The sequence below is a fragment of the Pseudopipra pipra genome, chromosome W (assembly GCF_036250125.1).
Source record: "Pseudopipra pipra isolate bDixPip1 chromosome W, bDixPip1.hap1, whole genome shotgun sequence".
Lineage (NCBI taxonomy): Eukaryota > Metazoa > Chordata > Aves > Passeriformes > Pipridae > Pseudopipra > Pseudopipra pipra.
The window spans coordinates 30,431,336-30,440,301 of NC_087580.1; positions in this window are offsets into that span (position 1 = coordinate 30,431,336).

Below are 8,966 nucleotides of genomic sequence, written 5' to 3' on the forward strand. Positions count from 1 at the left end.
TACTGAAGTCACAAGATCTATCAATCCACAGAGGGACGAAAAGAGAGAAAATGAATGAAATGCTCTATTGTGCAGAGCTTAAGGCAGGACTAATCTAAATTGTCCTCCCTAACATATTCATCATATGGACCACAGGGGTTTTATCCCCTTCAATGGTACGCAGAGGTTCTTTTTGGGCAGACCCAGTTCAAGTGGTAGAGTTAACTAACTAGGTTTGTGTGATACCTTAAAGCTTTCCGGATATTTTTCTTTTTAGTTTTTTGTATATTTTAAAAGTAGTTGTGTAGTAACTGTAGATGTTAATGTAGCTGTATTATAAGCCACCATTTAGCAGAGTAGTTTCCACAGACCCAACCCTATGACCCCATTTTATATTAAATTTTCTAAATTCCTTTAGCATGTTTAGACTTCTTTTCAAGGTAGAATTGTAGAAAAACACCTCTATTGAACAACATCACAGCCTAGGCCTGGACAACAAGATCCCACAAGAGACAAAGCAACCTTCAAGCCCAGAACTTTGAAGGTGCTTCAAGGACTGTACGTGCTGTGAAGAAGATAAAGATGAGGAAGAAGGGGTCCCAAAGACCCCAAACCCAATTCCTCAAGGGGCGTGTCAGGGGGCAGAACTGGGCAGAACCAGGGGGTGGAGAGTTCTGGCATTGGATGGACCATCCTCTAAAACTGTAGAACCATTGCCTGGGAGGGCGCGTCGTGTGTGTTCCCCTGGGCCTGTGGGCCTGATTAAAGGACCTGCTCTTTTGAGCTGATCTTACACACTGAATTGGCCTGGAGTTTTATCTCTTGAGGTTACAGGATTAACTAACTAGGTGGCTTTTGCTAAATGCACATCCCAAGGTTTGAAGGTCCCACTGCCCATTGCTTTCAAGGTGGTTTTGAACAGTCCACTCTACCATTCAACTTTCCCAGAGCCTGGTGCCTGACAGGGAATATGATCCATCCACTCCATGCCCAGCTCTCTGGTCCAGGTGTGCACAAGGTTGTTTTTGAAGAGTCCTGCTCTCCAACTCCAGTGTTTCTGGAGGGCCGTGTCTCCACAGGACTTGCTTTTCCAGGCCCAGGATGGTGTTCTGGGCAGTGGGGGGAGGCACAGGGTGTGTCTCCTGCCATCCAGGGGTTGTGTCCACCATTGTCAGCACGTAGAGCTTGCCTTGGTGGGTTTGGGGAGTGTGCTGGGATCAATCTGCCAGGCCTGCCCACATCTCTAGTTCAGCCATCATCCCCCACCCCACAGGGGCTTTACCCTCTTGGCCTGTTTGATGGCAGCGCATGTTTCCCAGTTCTGGAGAACCTGGCAGTTGGTGTCCAAGGTTAGATGCAGCCCTGGATCACAAGCCCAGCTGGATGTTGCACCTCTTCCCTCAGGACCTGAGGTGTCCTGGGCCCAGTGAGCCAGGAATAATTCCCCCTTGTGTTGCCAGTCCAGCTCTACCTGAGACACTTCCATCTGGTCAGTCCCATCCCCCTGTCCATTGCTGGATGTCACTCAGCAGCCCAACTCTTGGCTCCCTGTGCATCTCCAGGATGGACTTTCACAGCCAACCTCTCTAACCAGGTGGCAGGAGGGCCTACCCTGATAAGGCCTAAAATCCCATCAGACAATGCCAACAGTGCCAGCTCTCATGCAAGCTGTCTGTGAGATGTGAGAGTTACCGCTGGCACCATGGGAATGGTTTTGGTGTTGAATGATGCTCAAACCAGCCTGGTTCACCCAACTCCAAACACACATCTTGCTTTTGGAAGTTGGAGGGGACAGAGAAGCTGGTAACTGACCTGTCCATTTGTGAGGAGCAGTCAATCCCTTCCTACTAGAGAAGTCCAGTCCCCTTTCATCCAGGCAGGTTCTTCTGACACAGCCCTTCTTGGGGTAATTGTGGGGAGATTCCTGCCTTGGGTGGGGACGCCCTCCAAGGACACTCCTCAAGGTTGAGCAAAAGAAATTTCCCACAACCGTTGGTGTGGGTGAGTTACATCAAATCTCTACATAATAATTATTTCTTTTGGCTAGTTTTAATATAATTGTTTCAATAATTTCTTCAATATAGTGTGCTATCCTATCTTATACTGTACTACTTCTAGTTTTAGCCTTTGTATTGTGTAGTAAATAATTCTGATTAAGATCTTTTGTCTGATCATTTGTAAGAATAACTAATTCATTTCATATAAATATTCTCATTTGGCCAATCATTAAAACATGTGGGACAAAAGTGGTTCAATCACACATCTGTAATCCCTTAAATTTAACTTGTTGACAAAATCTGAGGCAAAGATTGGATCCCTTATTCCTTGAGGCTCCACAGTGGGACAATGGCTCCTTGATTCCATGAGGTTGCACTGTTTTCCAGCATTCTTTGGCTCCATAAGGCCATGCAGTGTCACAATGGCCCACTGATTCCATCATTTTCCCCAGGGTCACAATGGACCCTTGATTCCATGAGGTTCCCCAGTGTCACAATGTTCCCTTTGACTCCAGAAGGCCTTGCAGAATCATAATGGTCCCTTGATTCTGTGAGGTTCCACAGTGTCACAATGGACTCTTGATTCCATGAGATTCCACAGTGTCTCATTGGTTCTCTTTGGTTCCAAAAGGTTCTGGGATGTCACAATGGCCCCTTGATTCCCTGATGTTCCACAAAGTCCCAGGGTCCTTTTGATTCCATGAGGTTCCACAGTGTCCCATGTTCCCCTTGGTTCCAGGAGGCCCCAGTGTATTCCAACAGCCCCTGGATTCCAGGAGATTCCACAGTGTCCTGGGGTTCCCTTGTGTCCCTGAGTTTTGGCAGTGTCCCGGGGTCCCTTTGTTCCCAGGAGGTTCCTTTGTTTCCATCAGGCCCTGCCACGTCCCAGACTCCCTTTGGTTCCATGAGGTGCTGCAGGGTCACAATGTCCCCTTTATTCCATGAGGTTCCGCCATGTCCCAGGGTTCCTTTGGTTCCATGGGATTCCACAGGGCCCAAGCTCCCTGCTTCTTATCCTTCCAACATTTGTGGGCCCATTCTATCCCTGCCTGGGATGGAGCACCATTGTGTTTGTGCAGGAATGGATCCATGGCCATCCTGCCACTGCACCAATTTAATGCTGCACAAACGTCACTGCAGGCCCGACCCTGGATGCAGGAACAGTCTGGGAACTACAGGCCTGCTCCCATTCAGCAGAGCCAGTCGGGGTCCCAAAGAGCACAAGTGATTGACTGCAACCCCTGCAGTTCTCTGGCATTGCTGGGGACAAATGCATGAACTGCCAGGAGCTCTGCAGAGCCCTGACAGTGCCACTGCAATCCCAAGCTGCATTGCCCGGCTCAACCCTCAGCACAGCCAAGGCCACAACCCTTCCTGAAAGGTGTCCCTTCTGGGCAGGGCCAGGGGGACAAACCCCTCCATCTGTCCCTGCACATGTTGTGTCCAATTCTCAGCCCCCACTTAGGGACAAAGTCAGGCTACATTGGGTGTTTAGCTTTGCATTTGCTTCACTCTTTTGTGCTTCCAACACACACACCCACCCCAGTCTGGGCAGAGTCTGGCCCCCCAAAGAACACAAGACCTGACTAGTTGTGGCTCCCGCTGCAGTGGCTGGAACTTGGGCCACGATATGTGCCAGGAGCAGAGAGGTCCCTCCCCCCAGAAACTTCTTGGCAATGGAGTTCTTAAGAAAACAGGATGGGCTGTGGTGATCAGTGTCAGGGCATGGCCTGGGAAGTGTCTCGAGCATCCTCCTGTTTACCATGACCAGCTTTTTCATCCCTTTTCTCTCTGTTTTCTCACACCTGTTCCTTCACAAACCACCATGATCCCACCATTTCCCTTCCTTTGGTTCTTCCCTAGAGATCCCATGACAAGTCTTGCACAGTCCCCAAATGTGCTTTCTTGGTGCCCATCATAATTATCAGACCCCAAACAGAATCCCCCATCTTCAACTGGCAAGGTCATCCTGGGAGGCTCTGCCATTGACCTATTTGGTGAAACTTTCACACAGAGATGTTGGAACTTTATTTGAATTGATTTTTTACCTTTTGGGTTTACAATGGCTTCTCCAAAAACATGGTAATTCATGTCCTAGCAACAGAAATTCTTTGGAGAAGGAGTTTGGGACTCAAAGAATCACAGAATGGTTTGGGTTGGAAGGGACATAAAAGCTCATGTGGTCCAAGTCCCTGGACATGGAGAGTGACATCTTCACTAATTCAGGCTGCTCAAAGTTCTAGACCTTGGACAAATCCAGGGATGGGACATCCTCTTCTGTTGCAGTTCTTGCCAGCCCCATTGGTAAGTATTACTTCATTTTATCCAATAAAAAACAGCTCCCCTATTTCAGGTCAAAGCCATTGCCCCATGTTCTGCCACTACAGCCCTTGTTAAAACGTATCCCTGTGACTACCTTAGACCATGTTTTCATCTGCAGGCACCTTGGAGAGTGCTCAGAGATGTCCCAGGGTTTGGAGTTCTCAAACATGACCACTCTATGGGGGCAAAGGAGTCATGGGTTCAGTGGTGTGCAGACAGAGGACAGAGAAGAACCCTGGGAGTGCTTGAAGAGTCGCTTCAGAGAGAGTGGATGCTTTTGTTGTAGCAGAAAACAGCAGGAGAAAGAAAGAATTAATGGCAAGTGCAGCAGGGGAGGTCCAGGCTGGCACAAGGAGAAAAGAATTTCCCTCCAAGGGCAGTTCTGTGATGCAACACATCACCCAGAAGGAGTCTGGATGAGCCCAAGGCTTTGTGTGTGCAGGAAGAGCCAGGGAGGACGCAGAGATGTCAGTGCAGGAAGGTGCCAGCCAGGTGGGGCAGCCGGGGGGATGACGACAGCCTGCAGGGAAAGGGGCAGGGCATGGACACCATAGGACAGCCTGGGCTGGAGAGGAGACAGGGATGGGGAGAAGCTGAAAGGCCCTGACAGAGCCACCTTCTGCAGGCCTTTGGCCATGGCTGCTGTCTGGGCCCCTGATGCCAGGAGGAGGGGAGTGGCCCTTGCAGCCCTGGGACCTCATGGCCTCCTTGTCCCTGCTCAGCAGCCTGGCAGGTGCCACCCCATGGGCCTGCCCTTGGCATTGCACATCCCACATCCCAGTGCCCCAGGAAGAGCCCTGAGGAATGAGGCAGGGACAGCATCTGCCTTCCCAGGGGCTGGGGGTCAGGCCTGGGCCTGTTAGATTAAGGAAACAAGTCAAGGTTTATTCAGCATCAGAGCCACCTTTCCCTTGCTTGTCCATCCTTGTCATCAATGTCTGCAGTTTTCTGCTCTGACTGGAACCTGGGGACATGTTCTCAGTTGTGTCCCTCAGTGAGACTCATTAGCACTACAAGAAACTTCAGTGTTTCAATCTCACTTTGACTTCTTGAGAAGTTGTTTGAACTTCCTCTCAGGGACTGAGTCTCATGTAAACAACATCAAATCCCCCTGAGGGTCATTAAATGCCTGAAGCTGTTGCTGTGCTGCTGAGCTGGGCTGGGCTCCTGGCACACAGGAAGCTCCTGGCAAGCAAGAAGAGCTTCAAAGAGACAGCTCTGCTGGTGAGCAGCTCCTCTGCACAGCCCAGCAGGGCTGAGGGCACTGCCTGCAGCACCCAGGGCAGGGGAGTGAGACAGAGAGAAGTTAAAGGCTGTCAGATGTAGAATGATGCTGAGACCTCACTGGGGGAGAACTTTTAACAGATATTGGCACAGGAAGTCTGTTCATGCAGGGCAATGGGACTGCAGCTTTTGGAGGCATCTGGTAAAGCTGGCACTGCCCACCAACTACAGATTCTGCAAGTGCAACTCTGAAAGTATCTGGAGTGCAGAGGAGGAGGACATGCTCAGAGCTTCAGCTCCCTCTCAGAATATTTCCAAGATGAAGATCTTTATGAGGTTAAAGAAATTTCCTGAGATTGTGTTTCCAGTTTCCTACTCTGGAGGAATGGGAGGAATAAATCATTAAGAAAGTATTAATTTTGACAAGTCCCTGTGAGTGCTCATAGGTTTATCTGAGCTTCCTAATGTGCTTTCAGCCACTGCTCTGCCTGTGGGCAGCACCAGCATCACTTCTACTAGACCCATCAGGACTAGTCTGAGATGTCCTTTTTGCACCTGCAAATGGAATATGACCCCTACCAGTGCAGCCTGTGGTGCTGGGGAAGGAGCTGAGTCTGCTTAAATCAAATGCCATCATAAGGACTCTTGGCTGTCTCCCTGAGGTTTCCTTCCAAGTTGTGAATTTCCCTCCAGGTTGGAAACCTGTCCCTAAACATCTCCTTGTTATGTGAAACCCCTGTACAGAAGCACAGTGATGCTAAAACAGTGAAATGCTGTTGAGTAGGGACCCAGCACTGGAGCTGAAGGAAGATCTCCTAGGAAATCAAAAGGCTGTCTGTGTGTGCCCTGGGGAGTGTCTGTAGAATACAGCTTTGACTTTGTTTAGCTAAGTCCACGCTAACTGGCCTCTTATTGTCTTCTTCTCCTGTGTTGGAAACAAAAACCCAGAGGCAGCAAATGTCCAACAGCAGCTCCCTCACCCAGTTTCTCCTCCTGGCATTCTCAGACAGGAAGGAGCTGCAGCTCCTGCACTTCTGGCTCTTCCTGGCCATCTCCCTGGCTGCCCTCCTGGCCAACAGTCTCATCCTCAGCGCTGTAGCCTGTGACCACCACCTGCACACCCCCATGGGCTTCTTCCTGCTCAACCTCTCCCTCACAGACCTGGGCTGCATCTGCACCACTGTCCCCAAAGCCATGCACAATTCCCTCCAGAACACCACTACCATCTCCTACATGGGATGTGCTGCACAGGTGTTTTTCTTTTATTTCTTCATGTCGGCAGAGTTTTCCCTCCTGACCATCATGTGCTACGACCGCTACGTTGCCATCTGCAAACCCCTGCACTACGGGACCCTCCTGGGCAGCAGAGCTTGTGCCCACATGGCAGCAGCTGCCTGGGCCACTGGCTTTCTCCATACTCTGCTGCACACAGCCAATACATTTTCCCTGCCCCTGTGCCAGGGCAATGCCCTGGGCCAGTTCTTCTGTGAAATCCCTGCCATCCACAAGCTCTCCTGCTCACACTCAGGCTACCTCAGGGAAATTTGACTCATTGTGGTTAGTGTCTGTTTAGTGTTTGGTTGTTTTGTTTTCATTGTGTTCTCCTATGTGCAGATCTTCAGGGCTGTGCTGAGGATCCCCTCTCAGCAGGGACGGCACAAAGCCTTTTCCACCTGCCTCCCTCACCTGGCCGTGGTCTCCCTGTTTGTCAGCACTGCAACATTTTCCGACCTGAAGCCCTCCTCCATCTCCTCCCCATCCCTGGACCTGGTGGTGGCAATTCTGTACTCAGTATTACCTCCAGCACTGAACCCCCTCATCTATAGCCTCAGGAACCAGGAGCTCAAGGATGCCCTGAGAAAAATGATGATTAGATGCTTTTCAAGAGCAATAACCTGCCTGTTTTCTTCTGCACGACAGTCATTGTGTAACCCTTTACTGGCCCAGCCTGCCTTCTAAAGCTTTTGAGAGTGGTGGTGGTGGGGATTTCCTACATTTTTTTTTAATCTTTTGATGTTGTTAACACAGAAATTTATTCTTCATCTCATACCTAATTCACTCTTTACCTCTTTGTTTTGACCCACAATTGTGTAAATGAGGAATCATTCTCTGTGTGCACTTAAACAAAATAAATATTCCTTTGTCTTCTTTGTCAAACATTCTGTATTTGTTATTCTGTACATGAGGAATCACAATCTCTGAGTAGAATAAAGGACTTGAAGTCTTTTTCTTTGAATGCAGATTCTCGCTGCAAGAACTTCCCTGAAGCTGGAGGGCAGTGCCTGTGTGCAGAGGAGAAGGGGTAAAGAGTCCTGGTACAGGAGCACTGCCAGGGAGCAGCAGCTCTTGGCCTTCTCAGAGATGCTGGTTTTCCACTGCCTCCCTCTCCTTTCTGCTCCTTGCCCAAGGCCTGAGTGCTCTGGCAGCTCAGTCACTGCTGTGTGTCAGTCCTGTGACCATGGGCAGGGACAGGCCCTGGGCACTGCTGGCACAGAGCTGGGCTCCTTAACATCATTTCCATCAGGAAAGGGGATCCCCCTGAAGACTTTGTTCTTTTTGAAAGGTTGGTGTAAAGAACAAGGCCAAGGAATAGACTCTCCAAAGTCTCATTGCTTTGCTTGTTTCCCCATTCAGTCCCTGCAGTGAGAGAAGCGACTCACTGGGGCACTTGAGGGCCTGAGGGCTGGGTCAGATGTTCTGTGCTGGTGGCCAGTGGCAAATGGTCTCCAAGTCACCTGCCTGGGGCTCTGCAGCTTGTGAGAGCTCTGATGGCAGGTGAGGACTTGTCTGTAGGAACTCAGGAAGTGCAGGAGAGCACAGAGGATCTGCAGGGACAGCCCATCCCATCCAGTCAGCAGGGAATGGAGCCCTGGAGCAGAATCCTGCCCAGGGTGGAGTCACCCAGAGATAAAGTACTAAATCTTGCTGCGAAGGGGCAAACAGAGCTCTGCAAGCCCAGGGGATGCAACAGGTAGAGGGAAAACTCTTGCAAGTGACTTGTGTTCCCCTCAGTGAACTTCCACAGGTCAGTCAAGGGCAGCCCCCAAAGCAATGTCCGATCTCTGGAACAAGGCAGGGCCCGTCTGAGCCCTCTCCATGGCCACACAGGAGCGTCTGTGGGAGGTGGTCAGTGGCAGGGAGCACCATCAGCTGGCTCTGCCTCCCAGCTGGAGCAGCACAGCCCAACAGAGTCCCCCATGGCCCCGGGCCCCACAGCCTCCGTGCTCTGCAGAGCAGCCTCCCCAGCCCAGGGGCTGTGGGGAGCATGGGCAGGGGGTGCAGGAAGGGCTGCTCAGGCCAGCACAGACGTGTTCCCCTGGGGAAAGGCTCTGTGGGGAGATGGGATGTGCCAGGAGAAGAGCAGGACACCCTGTGTGAGCAGAGGGGCCATGGGAAGAGGCTACCCTGTCCCTGGGGAAACGAGGGGGCAAAGCAAAATGTGGG